Source organism: Protopterus annectens, chromosome 5.part0 (assembly GCF_019279795.1).
Source record: "Protopterus annectens isolate FY-2018-M chromosome 5.part0, PAN1.0, whole genome shotgun sequence".
NCBI lineage: Eukaryota > Metazoa > Chordata > Ceratodontiformes > Protopteridae > Protopterus > Protopterus annectens.
In genome coordinates this window covers 1,274,764,398-1,274,785,929 of record NC_056735.1, presented here as the reverse complement: position 1 = coordinate 1,274,785,929, position 21,532 = coordinate 1,274,764,398, and positions in this window count along the sequence as shown.

Here is a 21,532-nt window from a genome sequence, read left to right as displayed (position 1 = left end):
AGGTTTGTTATTTTAACATTTTATTTTTATAATTTTTTTAACATAGTAGTGTCCTTTTTAAATGCTTTTTCATGTTTTAATTGCAATTATGTGATATCAATTTTTTTTAATAATTGGTTTTTTAAAAAAATGGTTTTTTTCAGAATATGTGTTCTGAAGAAGTGCACTCAGTTATGTGCATGAAAGCTAACACACACAATAGATTTTTTTTAGACAGACTCCAAGTATTGCATTGGTATTGTTCTGCTTTTTGATCCAGTTTGTTAAGTGGTTTGTGGTTTTATTTTTGGGTAGTAGTTGCCGGCAATATGGAGTCTCAGTCTGTGTTTGAATCTAGTTCCAATAATTTAACATTATTAATTCAACAACTGACACAACGCGTGGATGATCTGGCGAGGAGAATGTCCAACCAGACCAAGGACAGCGAAATCGTTGTGAGACCTAGACCTGGAGTTGTCTTTAATACTTCTCCCATTGACTCACAAAACTCTTCTGTTCCATCACCGGCTTCTACATCAGATTTACCAAATAACGGAGAGCCAGTTTTTTCATCTTTGCCGGGAAACCAAGCAGGTATTTTATCTAATAATTCTCCCAGTAGCAGTGTTAACATTATAAATAATACAAATGCTGAGAATAATCATAGACATGGACTACCAAACTTGAATGATTTTATGTCTACGCCAACTATTTTTCAAGGTCCTGACACTAACACTGTTCTTGGTTCCAGTGCAAATCATGATAACAACAATGACAATGACAATAATATTGTTTTTAAGTTAAAACAATTCGATCAGTGTTTAATGAAGTATAAAAAATTACAAATTGAAATTTTATACTTCAAAGAGTGCATCAGGCTTGTTATTGTTCATTTACAGCTAATTCAGTTCTTTAACAAACAAGGTTTGGACTTTTTGGCTCTTCTGATTGATCAGTATAATAAACAAATGGTAGAATTAAAATACCAGTTGGACCACCTAGATAATGACATTGTTACCAACCCTGACCTTCAAGGTATGCTGAGCCTATTTCAAACACGGGGTTGACACCAGTTACCATGGTTACCAATGGGAATAGTAACGCTGCAGTTGATGACATCATTAACCCTGTGGTTACCAATAATAGTGCGACTAATGGAGAAATACGCCGTAGTGAGCGTATTTCCAAACAAAACCAAAATAACCAACATTCCAATTATCAAGACAATCAGCAGGGTTTGTACAAGAACAATTACAAAGCATCCACCTCTTCGACGAACACAGGATGGAACAAACGCCCACAGCGCAAGAAGAACAACCAACGCAGGAGGGGATTGTTGCTGAGCAGACAAAACATTTTTGTATTTTACAAAGTAATAATCATGACTTTAATGTTTATAATTATACTATGTTGCCGATTTCACAAGAGCAAGTCGAGTTTTTAGCCAAAGGTTTTAACTTTGTTCCACATTCTAAACCAAATTGGACATTATGTGACCTGATGGTCTATATTCATAAGTTAAATTTAAGAGCAATGTTTGGTCATATTAACAATACGCTTACTGATGAGCGAGTTGCAAGTATTTTTATTCCTCCCTTAGACAATACTTTAGCATTGTTTCAGCGTATGTCTTTGATCCATTTTAGGGCTGCATCTGTGGATTATTTTCATAATACATCCAAAACTGGTAGTAATTTTACTCTTGATGAAAGGCAATTTACTGAACATATAAAAGCTCATAAGATTTGTGTTATGCAGCCTGATAAAGGCGGGGGGGCCATTTTCATGACAGAAAGTGAATATACAGATAGGATGAACAGTATGCTTTCAACTTTGAACTATAACAAAGTTTCATTGAACGAGTTAAATCAAGCATATCAGCACATTAAGAATTATTTAAATGATTTATTTATAGAGGGCAGTATTTCTTTGGAATTGTACCATTATCTAACTATGCCAGCACCTCTTACTCCGGTTATTTTCAGAGTTCCGAAATTGCATAAGAGTATGTTGGACCCTCCATTCAGACCCATAATTGATGGGCGTAAATCTATAACTTATGCATGTGCCAAATGGATAGATGGCAAGTTAAAATAAGTTTTAAAAACTGAGCCCCAAATATGCCGTGATTCATGGCACGTGTTGAACCACTTAAATTCTATCCAGTTTGATGCCAATTATGGATTTTTAACGATTGACATCAAGGATCTGTATACTGTTATCCCCCAAAACTTGGGTATGGAATGGATTAGGGAATTTTTACATATGAAACATGTTCTTGGGACAGATATTGATTTCATTATTTCTTTATTAGACATGGTATTAAAGAATAATTATTTTATGTTCAAAGAGATACTTTTTACTTACAACATCAATGGCGGCTCCCTCCCCTGTGGAGGAGGGCTTGCCACGCGCGTAAGTAATATATGGGAGCGTACTATTTTGTTCCCTCATTCACTGTTTCATGATATGGTGATTTGGTACACTCGTTACCAAGATGATATATTTATCATCCTAAAAGGGTCTAAACAGGATGCGTATACTTTAGTGAATACCATGACTACTTTTACTTCATTCCTGGAATTTACATTTCAATATGATGAAGACAACATCCATTTTTTGGACATTCACTTGTATAAAGATGTGTTAAACTCCAGTTTTAGATCCCTAATCTATAGAAAACCTTTTTATAGTAATTCATTTCTGCATTTCTCCAGTAATCATCCTTTTTTTCAGAAGAGAGGCATTATTAAAGGTCAATTGGTCAGGGCATCTAGGATGTGTTCGGATGAAGGTGATTTTGAACAGGAATGTAATAATTTAAAAATTATGTTTTTAAATCGTGGATATCCATCTAAGTTGTTCCACAGTATTAGAAGGGAAGTTATGACCAAACGATGTAATGGTACCTTAGGCCCTTTATTAATTAATCATGAGAGGTCCCATTCTAGCAATAATGTACAGCCCATTTTGGTTAATACTAGTGACAATAGGTATGTTACTAGTTTTATAACTCAATTTAATGACATGTCGGCATGTTTTAGAGACATTTTAAATTATAATTGGAACATTATCTCGCAACAGCAGTCTCTCAGCAGGGTCCTGGGTGATAGACCTATAATTGTTTTTCAAAGAGGTACTAATTTAAAATCATTATTCAAAGCACCACTAAAACAGTTTAGACACCACAAAGGCATGCACAAATGTGGTAGATGCCATTATTGTCGGTATATTCTTTCTGGGAATTTTTTTGTTGTCAATGGCATTAATAATGCCATTCACAACAAATACAGTTGTGAGAGTCAAGAGGTGGTTTACGTTGCTTTGTGCCAAAAATGCCATACAACAAATACAGCTGTGAGAGTCAAGATGTGGGTTGTTGCTTTGTGCCAAAAATGCCCTGCATTTTATTTTGGCAAGACCGAGCGTCAGTTAAAACAACGGATTTACGAGCATAATTATGCTATTTCCAAGAATGCAAACACCAATGCCTTAGCAAAACATATTTTAGAGTACAACACACATTATTTCAAATTTGTAGTTGCTCAGTCAGTACCAAGAAACCCTAGAGGTGCTCCTTGTCACTTAAAGTTAGAGGAACAGGAATTAATGTGGCAGTTAAAAACTAATGCTCATATTTATCCAGGTATTAACGACGCTTGTTCTATCAAATGTTTACTAAAACTCAAAGCACTGGAGCGTTAGATGTATGAATTCATTTATATATGTATTTAAAAATATAAAAATATATTTATTTGTGCATCTATATATATTTATGTATTTATTTATGTATATACAATATAATTCCTTTTTAGAAAATATGGTAGTATAATATATTTAGGCATAGTTTAATAATAGGTTTAATATAGGAATTGTAATATCACAATACATGACTTTCTAGGTTTGTTATTTTAACATTTTGTATTTCAAGTATGTTTTAACATAGTAGCTGTCCTTTTAAATGTTTTTTCATGGTTTAATTGCAATTATGTGATATCAATTTGCTTTAATTGGTTAGTTTATAAAACATGGTTTTTCAATAGAATATGTGTCTGAAGAAGTGCACTCAGTTATGTGCATGAAAGCGCTAACACAATAAAGATTTTTTCAGTAGACAGACTCCAAGTATTGCCATTGGTATTGTTCATTTTTGATCCAGTTTGTTCGTGGTTTGTGGTTTTATTTCTATACATATTTGTTTTATATGTATAGCTCCATATATCTGATGTATATACTTTTTAATATTTATCTATCACCAAACACATCTATATGTGTATATTTATATATACTAAACATGACTGATTCCACCGTGTTTGTTCCCTACTATTCTATACCTGTATTGAGTGATATATTTGAAAAAACAGCATTCATTATTACATCTCAGATGGTGTAGTGGTAAATTTCTTTGACTATGGTGTACAGGGCCCTGCATTCAAGACCTGGTACAGCTGATTATTTTGTTGTTGGGAAAGCAGTGGCTGATGGAGACAGGGTGATTAAGGCAGATTTAAGCAGTTGTAAGTGGGCTTGTGTGGGTTTGCGTGATGGTAAGTGATGCCAATACACGGTAAAATGGGAAACTGCTTAATCTGTGTAGGCATCGCTTAGCATCTTGCAAACTCGCTTACTGCCACTTACTGCTGCTTATTGCAGCTTACTCTTGCTTACCCTCATGCTAATTCTTTAAAAGTAAAGAAAAAAGGGGTGATAGGAAAGTGGTGAAAAAGGGGGCACACAGAGGGAAAATCAGATAGCTAGGGATGTGCAGGATGGGTGTAGGGAAGGTCCATAGCTGTCCATTTCTGATACAGCAACAGCTGTGCATTTGTAAAGAATTTGGAGGTGAATTTGGACCCTCAAACCGCTGAGAGAGGGGTTAGGACAACAGTAATGTGTTGTTAAGCCAATTAGACCAGATTACATGTGTCCAGTGGGCACGTGTGTGAAATGGACAGCTATGTATGGGGTGACTTTTTTTGTGGGAACAGATTGCCCTTTTTTTTTGTTATAAGGTGAGAGTGGGATATTGGGGAAGGATAGTAGGTATATTTGGGGAGGTAGATTGGATAGGAAGACAGTCAAGACAGACAAGACAGCAGACAGGGGTGGTATATGACATGTGGGGGGTAAACACCTTGGTCGGGGAGGGTGGTTGGGAATTGGATGCCCACGAGCCCCCAAATGGATACAATGGGACTGAGTTACTCACCCATAGGCAGTCACCACAGCACCTTCACGGCCCCAAACTTAGCTGTGCTGGGGGATGAGCAGGGGGGGCAGGCTGACCCTCAAGATGCACCAGGCAGGCCTCAAGCTGGCATAGCAGATCTCCAAACTCCTTTCAAAGCTCACTACTCACCAATCTCCGGACCTGACTTCGGGTGGTGGTGCAGGACCAGCAGTTGAGGAGGTCCTGGGTTGGGTCCCAGATGTGCTGGGGCCTGGTACCACAGCCAGTTGAGGTGGGACATGTGAATCTGGTGTAATTGGTCTTCCCAGATGTGCTATGGTGTTGCAGTTTTATAACATATGTTAGTTAGTCATGAAAAACACATTCCAGGATTAGTTATAGCAGCATGCATAGGTATTCCCATTGACCCAAAACAACAGATTTGGAACAGTTGCATAGCAAACAGAACACATGCATATATGGAGCTACAGTGGGCATTATAACGGCATGCAGGTTACATTGATAGCAATAGGCCACCAATGATAGTATTTGAACAGGGAACATTAATAGTCAAATGCTTAAATATTTGTAGAACAATAAGACACATGTCCCAACAGTAGGTTTGATGAAAAACATACCCATTGATTTATGTGTTTAGATTATTGGTGCAGATAGGGTGGGGGAGAGAGAAATATGTCAATTAACAACTGCATAGGCTTCAATTGCTCACAACTTTAATGATCATTGCTCTAATCATTACTCTCCAGGTATTACCTCACTTTACATCGACCTATGGCCTTGGGTTGGGCAGTGGTATGTTTGTACACAGTGTATAATTACAGCCTTATTACAGCTAATTTATGCCTTTTTCTAACCTGGCAGACCTGTGGAGGAAGTTTCTGTTAACACTACCTGACTTGTTTCTACACATATTTGCATAGTCAGGGTTATATATGTGCACTCATACTGTGTGTGTGTGCGTGTGTGTGTGTGTGTGTGTGTGTGCGTGCGTGTGTGTGTGTGTGTGTGTGTGTGTGTGTGTGTGTGTGTGTGTGTGTGTGTGTGTGTGTGTGTGTGTGTGTGTGTGTGTGTGCTACTACCATACTCTGCCTTGATTTCTATTGGTCACCCTGGGTGTTGGCTGCAGTGATCACTAGCTGTGACAGCGTGATACTTGATGGACATTTCTTGGAGGAGACTACTTGGTGTATGTACTTATCTTGCTGTCATTTGCAGCCTTGGGGTTGGACAGTGAGTGTTGTACACAGTGTAATAAGTACAGCCTTCTTACAGCTAAGATATGACTTTTCTTACCTGGCAGACCTGTGGAGGAAATTTCTGTTAACACTCCCTGACTGTTTCTACACATATTCACATATTCCTGGGTAAAATTATACATACAGCTTACTACCACTCCCAGGATTCGAACCGTGCCTGTTTGTGCAAAAAATACAAGTTTGTGTTTCATCAGAATGAGCTATTGAGAAACTGTTGTCACTTGTTTGACTGTTTTCTGCCTTATACTCTCTTGGATGTATAATCTGACCTTGTAATTCTGACATTCATGCATGACAGATAGTTCTTATACTGTGTATTCATACTTTGACATAGCACAGTCTGGAAAACACTGGTTAACACAACATTACTATTCAAGTATCAGATCTTGGTGCATGGAACATTTTATATAGTTAATCTCCTGTTTTACAACTCCACAATCTTGGTCAGATGAACCTTGATTATTTAATGCTTTCAAACCTATAGTTGCTGTGCAGAAACTGTGCACATTTCAATTCTTACCACCACATACCAAAGTAAACACAACCAGTCCAGGGTTTTGACTTTTATTGACAGGTACTGACACTTTTATTGATATATATACCCTGTACGTCACTATTACTCTACTAATTTCTCATTTATTCAGTACAAACCATACCCATTTTTAAATACTGCCAGGTGACATTCTACTCTTTTCTATTTATTTGCCCTGAATACTACAAGTTAGAGTTGTACTCACAAGCCTTGTGATGCAGCCTTAGCAGCCTGCTGGCATGGGCATCCACATTCATGGCCCTCTCATCTGCAGCTGTACAGGAGATAGAGAAACATTTATGCATACCTATCCATCACATACTCAGGCTGGACTTTGGAAAACACTTATTGATACTGATACTTACACATGTCTGGGACATTCCTTGCCCATGCATCTTAGACCCACTGGTCTAAGAGCTCCCTCTTCCTATGCTTCAAATCAGCAAAGTGGTGCCAGACTTTGATCACCAGTCTGAAGGATGCCAGTGGCACTGGTGAGATCACAAGCGAGACGATCCCAGGCCTCCATTTTGTATTGAGAGCCCTGGTAATGGTCCTGCAGCAGTCTCCCTTCATGGTCTTTTACTAGGAGTCCAACCATGACCCTGGAATTATGAATGCCCCAGCACTGCCCCAGAAGCACACCCCCTCACCAACACCAGCTATAGTGCATGCAGTGATGAGCTACAAGTGGTTATGGGCTGTATTCCTGCCTGTGAGGTTTAAATAGGGCTGATTTCCCACACTTTGCTGTGATTGGATGGTTTTAAATATACTGAGCTAAGCTAAGCGACAGGCAAACATGCTTAACACAGATAAGCATTGCTTAAAGGGTAGATGCTAAGCACTGCTTACCACTGTGCAAATCCGCTTAGCTACCCTGATTATTGATAAGCATACAAATGTATGCAATGTTTACTCCAGCTAAGCATAGCTGAACACAATTTAGCAGTGTTCAGCTTTCATTTTATGGACTATCAGGATTGTGAGGTTGATTCCTTCTTAATAACATCTTATGATATGTATGTTTATCTTCCATAGCATCCCCCTATGCACTTTCATTATATTATATCCTTTTGTGGCTATACTTATGGGACACTTGTGTTTATATGGGGGTTCTACATCTGTACTACACTGACACCTCACATTTGAACCTGCTACACTACCCTGGTTAACAAATATATATTATTCACTACCTATTTATAAAAAGATACTTTTAGTGCTGTTTTCACATATAAAAATGAATGGACTGCATGCTAAGTGAATACTCAAACCACTATGCTATTTCACTTTTACTATTTTGGCTGCATGTTTCTATTTAGCTCTTTCAGATGTTTAAGCTTTGCTATACACAGCTGTGCAATGTACACACCTGCTCAGCTATGCTTAAACTTTATTGAGGATGGAAAAAAAAAATAACCATGTGTTTTATTTTTATTTACTTTAGGGGTATGCACATTGCTTTCTGCCCCTTAGGGCAGGACATCTGGACAACTACATCATACAGGGAGTATTATTTTACATGTTCTTCTTAGGAACATGCTTACTTATTTGGTATGCCAGCATGTACATTGGCATACCATTGTGGACATTATCTGTGCTGGACCATTGTGAGAGGCTGTGCTTCTGTGTGTATTCTAATGTATTTTGTCCGTGGATACTGTTATGTTGTGATAACATTGTCTGTGGATACTTTTAGTTGCTTTAAAATTGACGTACAGCAATTCTAGAGTGCAGGGGGCATGTGTACTGTGCGAGCAATGCTCGGACACACCCCGTGCACTCATTCACAGATTGTGCGCATGCAGGTTATACAGCAATGGGCCTTCATGAATATGCAAGGCTCGCTGCTGTGCTGCACTGGCACAATCCACTCCATGCAGGAATAGCACTATTCCTGCATGGAGTTTGATGAATCCCAGGGTTTGTTTTTTTTTAATCTTTTCATTGATGTGTCATGTGACTAATGATGTCATGTATTTAAACTGACTGTTATTCTGAGAATGTTTCACATTTGAAATGAAAGCACGTAAATAAATTAATACTTTCATCTTGACTTGGATTGTGTCACAGTGTCCTTCTCAACTTGCATTTTCGGTGGTATGCTGTTTGCTCATAGTCAGGAGTTTATCTTTTTCTATGCCTTTGAGCTGAGCATACTCTCAGTATTACTTACACTCTTGTAAAAAGAAAGAATTACATCTGTCCTTTTTGCATCTTCAAAGTACTTATTCATGTAGAATAACTTACTAAGAAATTTAGTTAATAGTATTTTTTCTCCTCAGTTTCAAAGAATTCTAAGATAGACCCTATCAGGCCATATTGTTTTTGCAGCTGCTTCCTGACTCTACTTCTGTGAAGAGATTGGGATCAGCCTCCTTATCTCTGGCATGACTGAGGACTGGCTATGACAAGTCTCTCTCTTCCTTATATGTACTGAAGAATTATCACTGCATTTTTCATCATCCCTTTCTGCTTACACCAAGTGAATGGAGATTTTTTATATCATGTCACTGATAAACTGAGCAAAATAAAATGAGATGTTAGAATAGTTAACAATTTAAATGATGCATTGACCATAACATGGGTATTCTATTAACCATTTTACTTCCTTATCACAAGCAGGATATATATGCTGTTTTTATCTTCACCCATGTTAAAAAAAACAAAGACAGCTATGGTTCCAAGAACAACCAGTTATGTGGATCAAATCAAATAATCACCACAAAGACTCTTTATACAGTGTATGCCTAGACAAACAATCAGATCCCATTCATGATCAGACCCCTATCTTAAAAGATTTAAGCTGTGTTTATAAACCTCCCCCCCCTCTCTCTCACTCTCCCTTGATCTCTTTATCATTCCACAGAAAAATACATACAAACATGTATACAGCTATTGACCTATTTGTAATGCCATGCTAATAAAAATACACATGAAAAATCTGTGGAGATCTCCACTACTGATTTTAAAGCTGAATTTAGTGCAATAAAAATCACTCTATGCAAAAGTCTTTCTTTCTAAAAGCACCTCACTGCTCCAGTTTCAAGTGAGTGAGTTTGCTGACCAGATCTAAATGTGTACTCTCCCTGCAGATTTCCAGCAGTGAATGCTCTGTAACATCACAATAAGAAGAATGGCTATTTTTCTTTTGTATTCTGATGTTTCACAATCTACTAAATCTTGATTGATGAATTTTGATTTTCCATTATTTTTTATGTAATACTTTACTATAGACTGTTATCTTTGTGGGTTCTTCCCCACAAGCTTCTGTTGAAAAGGGCTAATGCCCATCTGGAATTTCCCAGTTAACGAATGCTAGCTAACTAACTAATTAGCCAACTAATGTAGTTTGGAACAAATTAATTTGTCTTGAGACACTTTAGGATTTTATGGTGGGGATAGGGGGAGGAAGGTGAAGAGTATGTGGGAGTGAATAGTTTACACTGAATGATGAATGGAGGAAGGACTGTGATGGAGAACCAGGCAAGAAAGGGTTAAGGTTAAAGGGAAGGGAATTAGACAGGAAGTGATGTTAAGTATAAGGAGGAGGTAATGTAGTTTTAGACAAGAGTTGTAGGGTGAGGAGATCAGATTTAGGTGTGAAGTTGTGGCTGCTGCAAGTATTATGTCAGTGATGATCTGTATGTCTGTATGTACTTCTGTGTACAGGTACGCCTCATGTCACTATTAGCGTGTGTGGTGGTTAATATTAATAGGTATGGTGGGTTAGTGTTTTTTTTTCTTTTAATTTGCTAAGTATGGATGCAAATTTGGGTTATAGAGGCATGGTGCTTCATTTGTGGTTAGGGTAGGAGTTTGGGATATATTTCTTTGGTAAGGAGATCTGGTGTGGTTTATTGCTTTGCAGGCTTTTAGTGTAAATTGATGTGGCTTGTTCTCACTTGAAAACTGTTTTGGAATTTCTTTGTTTCTCATTTAGTCCTCTTCAATTAGGATAGGGTTAGGCTTTAGTTTAATAGTAAGTACCTCACTTCATGTTTTATGTGTGCTTAGGTTTTTATATTGGCCTTAGGACATCCATGGCTTGTTACTCTGCATTGGTGGATTTTAGGGTGTGGATTTCCACTTGGCAGTGACTTGTACTCCTCCCCGCGGTTGGGTGGGAGTTCGAAAGACATGGGTGTGCCTTCGTTGAAGGTTGAACATCAAGCTGGCACCTCAGCGTTTGTCAAAATCTACTGCCAATCATTAGCAGATCGGAGTTCCGCTGTGGTGGCCCCTAACCGGGAAAAGCCAAAAGACAACAACAACAGTGACTTATACTCCTTTTATCGTCATTGGTGGAAGTGGTTAAGGCAGTCATTGTGTCTTGCTGCTGGGATGTTTCCCAGTGAAGATGAGGTATTTGCAAGTTGTGAGGTACCAATGAATAATGGTCATCTGCTGCACATGCAACGTGTGGCATTAACCATCATGGGTAAGGGTTTTGGAGGTGGGTTTTTGATGTATGAAAAATTTACTCCATTTTTTGGATGCTTTTGGGTGATGAAGCATGCAGTATAGTAGATGTTCATAGAATGTACAGACTTTGGACTAATATTTTGGTCCATTATAATAGCAGATGTGATTTTTCAGACTTCATATCCTTCAGAAAATTCATGCTATTGTAAAACCTGTTATTTTATCAACTTTCTAAGTTTGTAAGCGCAATATTTAAAAGTGTCTCTATTTTTTGGACCTTTGTCTCCATTATTTGTGGCCTGTCCAGATTTCTTACTCTAAGAGGTTGTGAGATATGCCACTCTGGCAGGCAGCACCTCACTGGTATAATGGTAGTGAGCCTTGCTTAGTTTAATAATAAAAAAAAATGTTAATAAATAATAATAATGTATGGGTTGAAGACAGCTGAGGAGACATGTGCAGCAATGCTATTCATTCCAGTGTGCATAATTGCAGGGTGTTAGGCGGCACCATTTTAGCTGATGTATATTTGAGTTGAGAGGAATAAGTGTTGGTGTAGTGCTCATACCTCTCAACTGTCCCTGATTTTCAGGGATGTCCCTGCCTTTTATTTAACTTTACAGTTATCCCTCTTAATCCTTTTTAAAAAATGTTGCTGTTGGGGAGAAAGTTGGTGAGCTGCATTTTAACCACCTAAGCACCATGTTCAATCATAGTCTCATGTCAGGCTTTGTGCCCACTGAATGGTGCACAGCAACAGTTATCTCACTCCACAAAGGGGGAGCCACCACTGATCTTGGGAACTATTTCCCTATTAGTCTGATGACCCTGGTCTGCAAGGCCATGAAATGTACCATCATGGAACTCATAAACAAAGACATTGGTAACCTCCAAACTCTGGACCCCACCCAGTTCGGGTTTGTGAAAGGCAGATCATGCCTTCTGAACCTGATCGACTTCTTTGACAAGGGTAAGATGGTTCACACAGCCTATCTTGACCTTGCCAAGGCTTTCGACACAATCCCCCATTCTGGAATTTTAGCTAAACTCACTAAACTAAGTATAAATCCCTACGTCACAAGATGGGTTGCCAACTGGCTCACTGACAGAACCCATACTATAAAAGTTGTAGACTCCAAATCTGAGTTCAAACCAGTGACAAGTGGAGTACCACAGAGTTCAGTCCTAGGACCTCTCCTGTTTGGTATCTACTTCTCTGAAGTACAGGCTAACACAGAAGGCCTCTGGCTAATGAAGTTCACAGATGACTGCAAACTAGGAGCCATAGTCGAGTCCCCAAATGATGTGGACATCCTACAGAAGGGCCTCACTGAGACAGATGCCTGGTGTCAGAAGCATGGCCTCAAGCTCAGTGCCAAAAAGTGCATTGTCACCCCCTTTGGTAAAAACTCTGTACCCATGAACTACCACATAAACAGCAGTCTACTTAACACTGAATGTGTGATAAGAGACCTTGGGACCCAGGTGGACAGTAGTCTCTCCTTTGATAATCACATTGCCACAGTAGTCAGGAAATCCTTCTATGTGGCACACCTTATCACAAAAGGGTTCTCATCCAGGAAAAAAGAGGTCATTGTTCCCCTCTACTCGGCACTCCTTAGACCCATTATAGAGTACAATGCCCCTTTTGGAATGTACCTCACAAGTCATCTGCAGCTGCTGGAAAGGCCACAGAAGTACCTCACTAAGAGGATTACTGGCCTCAAACAGATGCCCTACACTGACCATCTCAAAAAACTCCAGTTTTACTCTGTAGCATATTGCTTATTCCGAGGTGATCTCTGCCTAACATATAAAGCTATGTTAAACCCAGAGCTGTTAGACATGCTACACCTAAAGAAATCCCAATCCCTCTGAGCTACATGCTCTAGGGACCTAAACCTTGTCACCACAATAAACAGGACATGCTGGAGGGATAGATTCCTGTCCCAGAGACTTCCTATACTCTGAAACAAGCTACCTATCTATATCAAACAAAGCTCCTCATTAGCACTCTTCAAGAAAAATCTTGACGAGTGGATGGGAAATAGGAAATACACCCCGGGGATCACTTCTGTGGCTCTGCTCAACAGTGGCACAGGAAATTAACTTTCTTGGGTGGCGTAAGCCAGGGAACCTTGTTGGCTAGGCTTACTTAGGCCCTTGGGCTGATAGCCTAGTACTGACCTATGAACCTATGAATTATGATAGTTTTCTTCCTTTTTCTCCTTTCAGCTTTTCTTGTTAGGGGTCACTACAGTGGAACAACGGTCCACAGAATGATTGGTAGTGGAGTTTTACAGTGTCAAGTTGCCAGCCCGGTACTCAACCTTCTATAGAAGGCACACACTCACACCATGAACCAATTTAGAATGCCCAGTCCACCTTCAGCATGTCTTTGGGATGTAGGAGGAAACTGGAGCATTCAGAGGAAACCCATGAAACCACAGGGAGACATACAGACTCCTCACTGAAGGCACCCCAGCTAAGACTCATACTGGAGAACCTCTTGTTGTGAGGCAGCAATGCTAACCACTGCACCACTGCAGCCTCCCCTTATGAATTATGATAGTAATTAGAGTTGCAGACTTCTGTAGTTCAGAAATGTATATTAATTCACGTTCTCTTATCTGTCATTGTTTAGGTAATAGTGCTAATGTTTTAGAAACCAAGTCCAAGCAAGAGCACACTACTGAAGAGATGGCACAATATAGTCCAGAAAGCTTTATTAAACACAATTAATGCCAACAAAGTGGATAGTTCGTTTTCATCCAAATCAAGTCAGACTTCATCAGATAACAAACGTTAAACTAACACATTCTTATATAAAGTAGATTTAAAAATGTTATTGCCTCTTTTGAATGTATTTTATTTTGGGACACTAGATGGTAGCATTTATACATTTTAACAAACTATAAAACTTTTTATATAAAACTTTTCTTTACGTGCATACATATACATATTTTTTATATGTATAATATTTAAATGGTTTTAAATATGACTAAATGCTTTTTGAATGACATTAACATTTAGAAAGAAAATTTTAGGACATGTCAGAGGTTTTACTTATTCATTATGTTTTTTTATGGATGATTTAAATTAATTGGTATTGCTTGATTGGTCAACATCTTGCCGTCTCTCCAGTAGTGTGCTCTTGCTTAGACTTTGTTTTTTTTGGCACTCATTCCTTGAACTTGTGGCTAATGTTTTAGAAGAGTCTTAACTGTTCCTGATTGTTTCTGAATTTCCCCTTGATTCTACTGAGGCTGGTTTTGGTTTGGTTGAGAGCTGGTGCTTGATACACACACACACACACACACACACACACATAAATATATATATATATATATATATATATATATATATATATATATATATATATATATATATATATATATATATATATATATATATATTTTTTTTTTTCTGCTTGGCAGCTGGTGCAGAGGTTAAGGCTGGGTGCAGTAATTTTAATGGTGATTGGTCACTGATTTGGATACCAGTCTTTGAGCTGCATGAGATGAAGTATCCCTGCTTGAGTCAGATGTTTTGTTTGGGGGAGTTTTTTTTTTCTTGTCTCTCATAGTGGTTTATGTTATTCTTTCTTTTGACAGATGGTTGGTTCTTGCAGTCTGAGGCAGAGATGGACTGCAATTGTATTGGAAGCAGAGGAATTCTGAGAGCTGCCAGAGAGAGAGTCTCCTATAATGGATGCATTCAGCACGTCAATAAGGAAAAGGTGAACATGGGCATCAAAGAGCAATTCGGTGGCACAGGGGAAGTGAGCTCACAAGTCAGCTGTCAGTGCCATAGTGGATGTTCCAGCTGGTGGAACAATTTCTGATACCAGTTCAGGTAATGGTATTTTCTTGGGATTAGATAGAGGTAGTGCAGACTTTGCAGGGCTTAGGGGTAGTCAGTTGGGGAGTGGAGCAGGAGAGCCACTACATAATAAGAGTGAGGTCGCAGGTGGCATTATGCATCATCTTTCTTAGAAAGGCTGGGCAAGTACAGAAGGAGGTGTTGGTTGGGGGCGTTAGCTTAGGATCTTCAGTAGGAGCCTAGGGTTGAATTTGGATAGGGAAAGAGTCATCTCAGCAAGAGATGGGTTCTGATTTTTGAATGTGACCTGGGGATTGGTTAGCTATTCAGGCTTTGCTCAGTGTGGAAGGGGGATCTCTTTTACCCACATATTACTGTTTTGGTTAAAGAGAAGATATGGAAAGGTGAATATATAGACACATTTGAATTAATTGATGCAGAGGGAGTTCAGAAATTACTGGAATGTGAGGCAATGAATAACTAGGATCTCTTGGGTGGCTTTAGTAGCATTGAGGTGGCTTCATGCCAGGATGTGGAATAATTGGGTACTGGGTTTTGTGTACTACATGGCAGTTTGGCTAGAGAAGGATAACTATTTGGCCTTACCACTTTTGGCTTATTTCCTTATGATTCATGAGGTGCAAAGGTTATGTGCAAAGAACGCGTGGATGTGGTATGGTCAGCGGTTTCAGAAATGGAAGGTGGTGGATCAGTTATTGAGATGGGAAGTTAGGCACCCTGACATTTGGCTGGCCACCATGGTGTATACTTTTGGGGGCTTTACTAGATGAGGTAAGTTAGGTGGTGAAGTGGCTAAAGTGTGCTGGGCATTTAATACGGGATGTTGCATGTGATCAGCATGTAGATTCTCGCACTATCATTGTTTAGGTAATAGTGCTAATGTTTTAGAAACCAAGTCCAAGCAAGAGCACACTACTGAAGAGATGGCACAATGTAGTCCAGAAAGCTTTATTAAACACAATTGATGCCAACAAAGTGGATAGTTCATTTGTTTGAATTGTGCGGGAGTGCATCCAGCATCTCAGTGTGTATGTAGGGAAATGAATTTGGCCAATGTGGGTTCTTACATAACTGATATGGGATCATTATCTCTTCTGTTTCAAGGCTTACAGGGGTTCTGTGGGCAGGGCAATTTATGAGGACAGAGGGGAGGTTTGTCTTTTCAGAGAAAGAGGGGTAAACTGGGTTTTCCACTCTACCATTAATAGGTAGGTATTGAGTTACATGTGTCTTTTCTAGATTTGAATGTTGGAGAGGAGTTGATAAGGGTGTTATTCTGGGGGATTTCAATTAAGTCTGGAGTTTGTGAGGATGGTTCAGTGTGTAAGAATTTACATTCTGTGTGGGGGGGGTTGAAACACTTGGTGGGAAGTAATGGCATGTGTCCCTTTCATTACTCTCCTTTTGCCAGTTTTAAAGTGTCACTGTCGGGAATGGTCCCTAGAAAGTTGCCTGGTGAATTTTGGTTTTGTCACCATTTATCGTATCCAGAAGGGAATTCGGTTAATTATTTCATTTCAAAAAGGATTCAAACGTTAAATATGCTTCACTGGATGAAGTGGTGGCAATCACTTTGAAGAGGGTTTAAAGAACCGTGGTTGGTAAAGGTCAATTTTGAATTTACAGTTTGATTGTTGCCAGTGCTGGAAGATGAGTGGCCATTGCTTAGGCATGGTTGGTGACAATGCATTTTATTTTGATAAGGCTATGCCAATGGGGTGTTCAGTATTTTGTGCCACGTTTGAGAAGTTTAACACCACTCTCATTGGATTTGGCAACAGATGGTGGGATCTCAGAAGGTGGTACATTATTTTGACAATTTCTTGTTGATACGTGAGTTTGTAGAGGTGCTGGAAGGTATGCTGATGTCTCTGGCAATATGTGAGGAGCTGGCTATTCTGTTGGCTATATAGAATTTGGTGGGCCCTGACAATGCATTGTATTTTGTAGATTTGTTAGTGGATGCAGAGTAGGGGTTGTTTTCCCTTTCAGCTGAGAAGATAGATGTTTAAAAGAGAAGATCGCTTGTGTGATGGACAGGGACAAAATCCGGATTAGGGACATTATGGAGCTTTTATGTATATTGAATTTTGCATGCCTGGCAATTCATTCTGGTTGCATATTTTGTAGGTTGGTGGCATTCTTATTAAAAGTAGGGAGAAGCAAACGTGATTGAGTGAAGATTAGTGAATTTTATTTATTCAGATTTAGCATTGTTGCTGTCCTTTTTGAACTGATTTAAAGACATTTATTTTTGGCAAGTGGATTAGTTGGCCAGGAGGATTTGCACTTGTTTATAGACATAGCAGGTGTTATTGGGATGAGAGCATTTTTTAGCAGGGAATGGTTTGCAGCTCACTGGGCAGATGACTGGGTGGATGACTGGAAGAAGGATGTGGCCTTCTTGGAATTGATGCCTATTTGGCAGCTTTCAGTGGTATGGCAAGAGTGGTTGTGGGGCCGGAGGGTGATTTTTAATTCTGACGATATTGCAGTGGGGTGGGTGTTACAGTCAAAGATGGCAAAATTGAGATGGCTTTTGTTAGTTAATGGGAATTGGTTTTGCAGAGTTTGTTGACGATATTTTCTTTTACAGGTGTACATTTGCTGGGATCTAAGAATGTGACTGCTGACAGCCTTTCTCGTTTTCAATTTCACAGGTTTCAGGAACTGGTCCCAGAGGCAGAAGGTGAATCAGTCATGTTGTGAGAGGAGGTGTGGCAGATTGGACTGAAGTGATGGAACAGCTGATTCAGCAGTCTTGGGCAGTCTCAAAAATGAAGCCATATGATATGGTAGGGCATTATCCAAGTTTGATGACTTTGTTTTGCAGTTGCTAGAGGAAGAAGATGTTGGTTGGAAAAGTTGCTACTGCAATATTTAGCTCAGGCTTGGATTAAGGGGAGGGCAGTGCAGTCAGTTAAAGTAGATTTGGCTACCACTAGTATATTTGCATGGGTGATGGGATTGCAGGACTTGACAAAGTTGTTGGCAGTAGCTGGGGTGTTGAGAGGGTGGGTTAGGGCTGCTGATAGGAGGGCTGATAGACGTTGGCCAACGTATAAACAGGCTTTTAAGGTTTTGTTGAGGAACTTGAGGTTATTGAAGGGGGACTCAGTGGATTATAATTTGTGGGTGACATTATCAATATGGATGTATACTGGAGCTTTCAGGGTGAATGAGTTGATGGGGTCACTTGTATGGCAGGATGTGATTATATTCCCTGTGTCAGTGGAGTTATGGTTGCAGAAGTCAAAAACAGACCAGACAGGTTAAAGCTTGCAGATGGTTTTGTTGATGGATAGGGATGAGTCAATATGTCTGGTGTTGTGGGCCAGAAGATTACAGCTGTCACATCATGGGAATCCACAGGAATTGGCTTTCTGGTCGTGGTGTGCAAGGGTGATAACAGTCAAGTAGGTTTTGTGTGTAATAAGGAAGGCTTTCCAGTGTCTAGGCTTCCAGAGAGAGAGGTTTTCCACTTCATTTTGCATGGAAGGGCATCAAATTTTGCAAGACAAGGTAGCTCAGTGGAAGTGATTAAGAGGGTGGGACTTTGGGCTTCAGATGCCTTTTTATCTTTTATTAGATAAGTTGTTACTTGGCAGTTGTCACTTTTTTTAGGTAAAATTGTGGTCATATTGGGTCATTCCTATATTTACTGGGTGGCAAAACAGGCCACAATTAACCTCTGTGGATGCAAGTTGGAGTGGGGGGAGACTGTTTTGCCATGTTATCAGAGGCCTCAGTTGGTGGCAGCTCAAGGATGAGTTTGCAGGCATATGTTTTTTGGATTGGGATTCCGCATTAGCAGGAAATTATTTAGGTGTCATTCCAAAATGGCATTAGTGTTTAGGGTGGTGAGTATTGTGTGGTCCGAAGTGGTACTGCATTTGGTTTGGAGGAATGCAGGTAGTTTTATAGGTATTGAGTGTGCCTGGCACTTTGTTAATTTTAGGCCATTGAGGCATTTGAGAAACTTGGATAGTAGTGTTAGCAATTATAGGGACTTTGATGAAAATGACTTAGTATGATTTAGGAAGGATGGAGTGAGTTGGGACTGGATTTATTTAATGTACACCTGCCATTGTTTTTGGAAGCTTTGGTAAAAGAGTTGTAGTATTTGAGAGGGAGCAGCCTGTGTCAGGCTGGTGGGTAGAGAAGAGGGGCTGGCATATCTTTCTTCTGTCCCCCCTCTAGCATTATGTGTTGGTTTATACAAGGTGGGTAAGTGGTGGTATGCTGCTTCTGGTAAAGTCAGAGTAAATGAGTGGTTGGGGTAATGCTGCTTATTTTGTGGTGGGACAGAGGTGAGCGAGAGATGTTGCTGCAGTTAAATTGTGGACGTTATGTTCATATTATGATTAATAAATTTTTTGATCGATCAATTAATTCTATATTAAAAAATGTTATTCAATAAAGGTCGTCAGATGCCATGGTGATGTATTGTGTTTTATTGAGGAAGGGGGATTGGGACAAATGTAGTCCTGAGATGCTTAGGGTTTTATGGTGGGGAAAGGGGGGGAGGGTGAAGAGGCAGTGGGAGTGAGTTGTTTACATTGAATGGTGAATGGAGGAAGGCTTGTGATGGAGAATCAGACAAGGAAGGGTTAAGGTTAAAGGGAAGGGAGTTGAAGAGGAAGAGAGGTAAGTGTAAGGAGGAATGAATGTATTTTTAGGGAAGAGTTGTAGGGTGTGGAGATCAGACTTAAGCGTGAACTTGCTGCTTGCCCTCCCTACCTCCTAATTTTGTGTTTAATGATAGGTTTTAGTTTATAAGTGAGTGGGGATTTGGTGTGCATTGAAGATGGGCTGCCATGTCTCTCTTCTATTCTCCCTCTGGTGTTATGTGCTGGATTATGCAAGGTAGTTGGTTAGGTATGGAAGTGAGCGGTGGTATGCTGCTTCTGGTAAAGTCAGAGTAAGTGAGCAGTTGGGGTAATGCTGCTTATTTTGTGGTGGGACACAGGTGAGCAGGAGATGCTGTCACTGTTAAATCGTTATATGGGATTTATGTTCATATTGTGATTAATGCATTTTATGATTGATTGATACATGAATTCTATGATTAAAGAATATTATTCAGTAAAGGTTATCAGATGCCATGTTAGTGTACAGTGCTTTATTATGGAAAGGGGATCGACACTGTGACAGTCCCTACTCCAGGCCAGTAATCAAGGAGCCTCAATCCTCGCCACTGACACTGATGAGGAATGGCCACTAGGAGCAAAAAATGGATACATACAATATTTTCAGATGCAGCTCTCTGCACCAAGCACAATTCCTCTTAAGAATCCTCAAGGAGCACACTCCAGACCTGGGGCTGGACTCTATGTCTCTCTCCAGGCCCAAAACAAGACTCCACACTGACCAGTTTGGGGCACTGTGTCCCTGTTCTTAGTAGCTGACACACACACATGGATATTTGATCTTCACACACACACACACACACACACACACACACACACACACACACACACACACACACATATGCTTGGAAAAGGGTCTATATTAGATCACTGAATGCTTAGGTTAGTAAACGGTGATTAAACGACCCCATGTAAGTGAAAGTTTATAAAACCGAACTGTCAGAACAGCAATTTTTTCTAAGGGAAACAAATCGCTGTTCCAACAACAAAAAAAAACAAACAAAAAAAGAAAACCCTTTAATACATGATAATAAGTGGGGGGCTTTGCCCCCACACCCCCCGATGTGGGTGGCTGTGCTCCTCACACCCCCCTACTTAAATATACCAACTCTGAGACTGCACTACAGTGCTGAAAATGACAAACTACCAAAGCGGCCAAGCGAATTCTTTCCCAGGGAAAGAATTTGATTACATGCCACTTTGATATTTTGCCATTTCAGCTTTTACAGCTCGACCAAGTCGCATTCACTAACCTGCGTCTTCGGTCAGCTGATAGGAACACTTGGAAAAGGCTGACACAGATTTACCAGCTGTGCCCCCTCTGCCCAGACTATAAGGTAATTACGCTGCCACCAGTCAGCTACTCTAGGGTCCTTACAAGGGTACCTAATTATATTGAGTACAATTAATAATAATACTAATGGTAGAGTTTGACCACTGCAACAAGGCCTTGAGGAGTGACCACAGTGTTACTAAAATAAGCATAAGTACTTTTAAAATGTTAAAAGTATTCTCTAAAAGACCACACACAATGAAAGAAATATAAAACATGAGAATACTGAATATCTAGTTACAACAAACACCAGAGTTTCAGCTACATTAGATATAAAAAATAACACAGTTGGATCGATACAAACAGATGCAGAAAAAACAATAC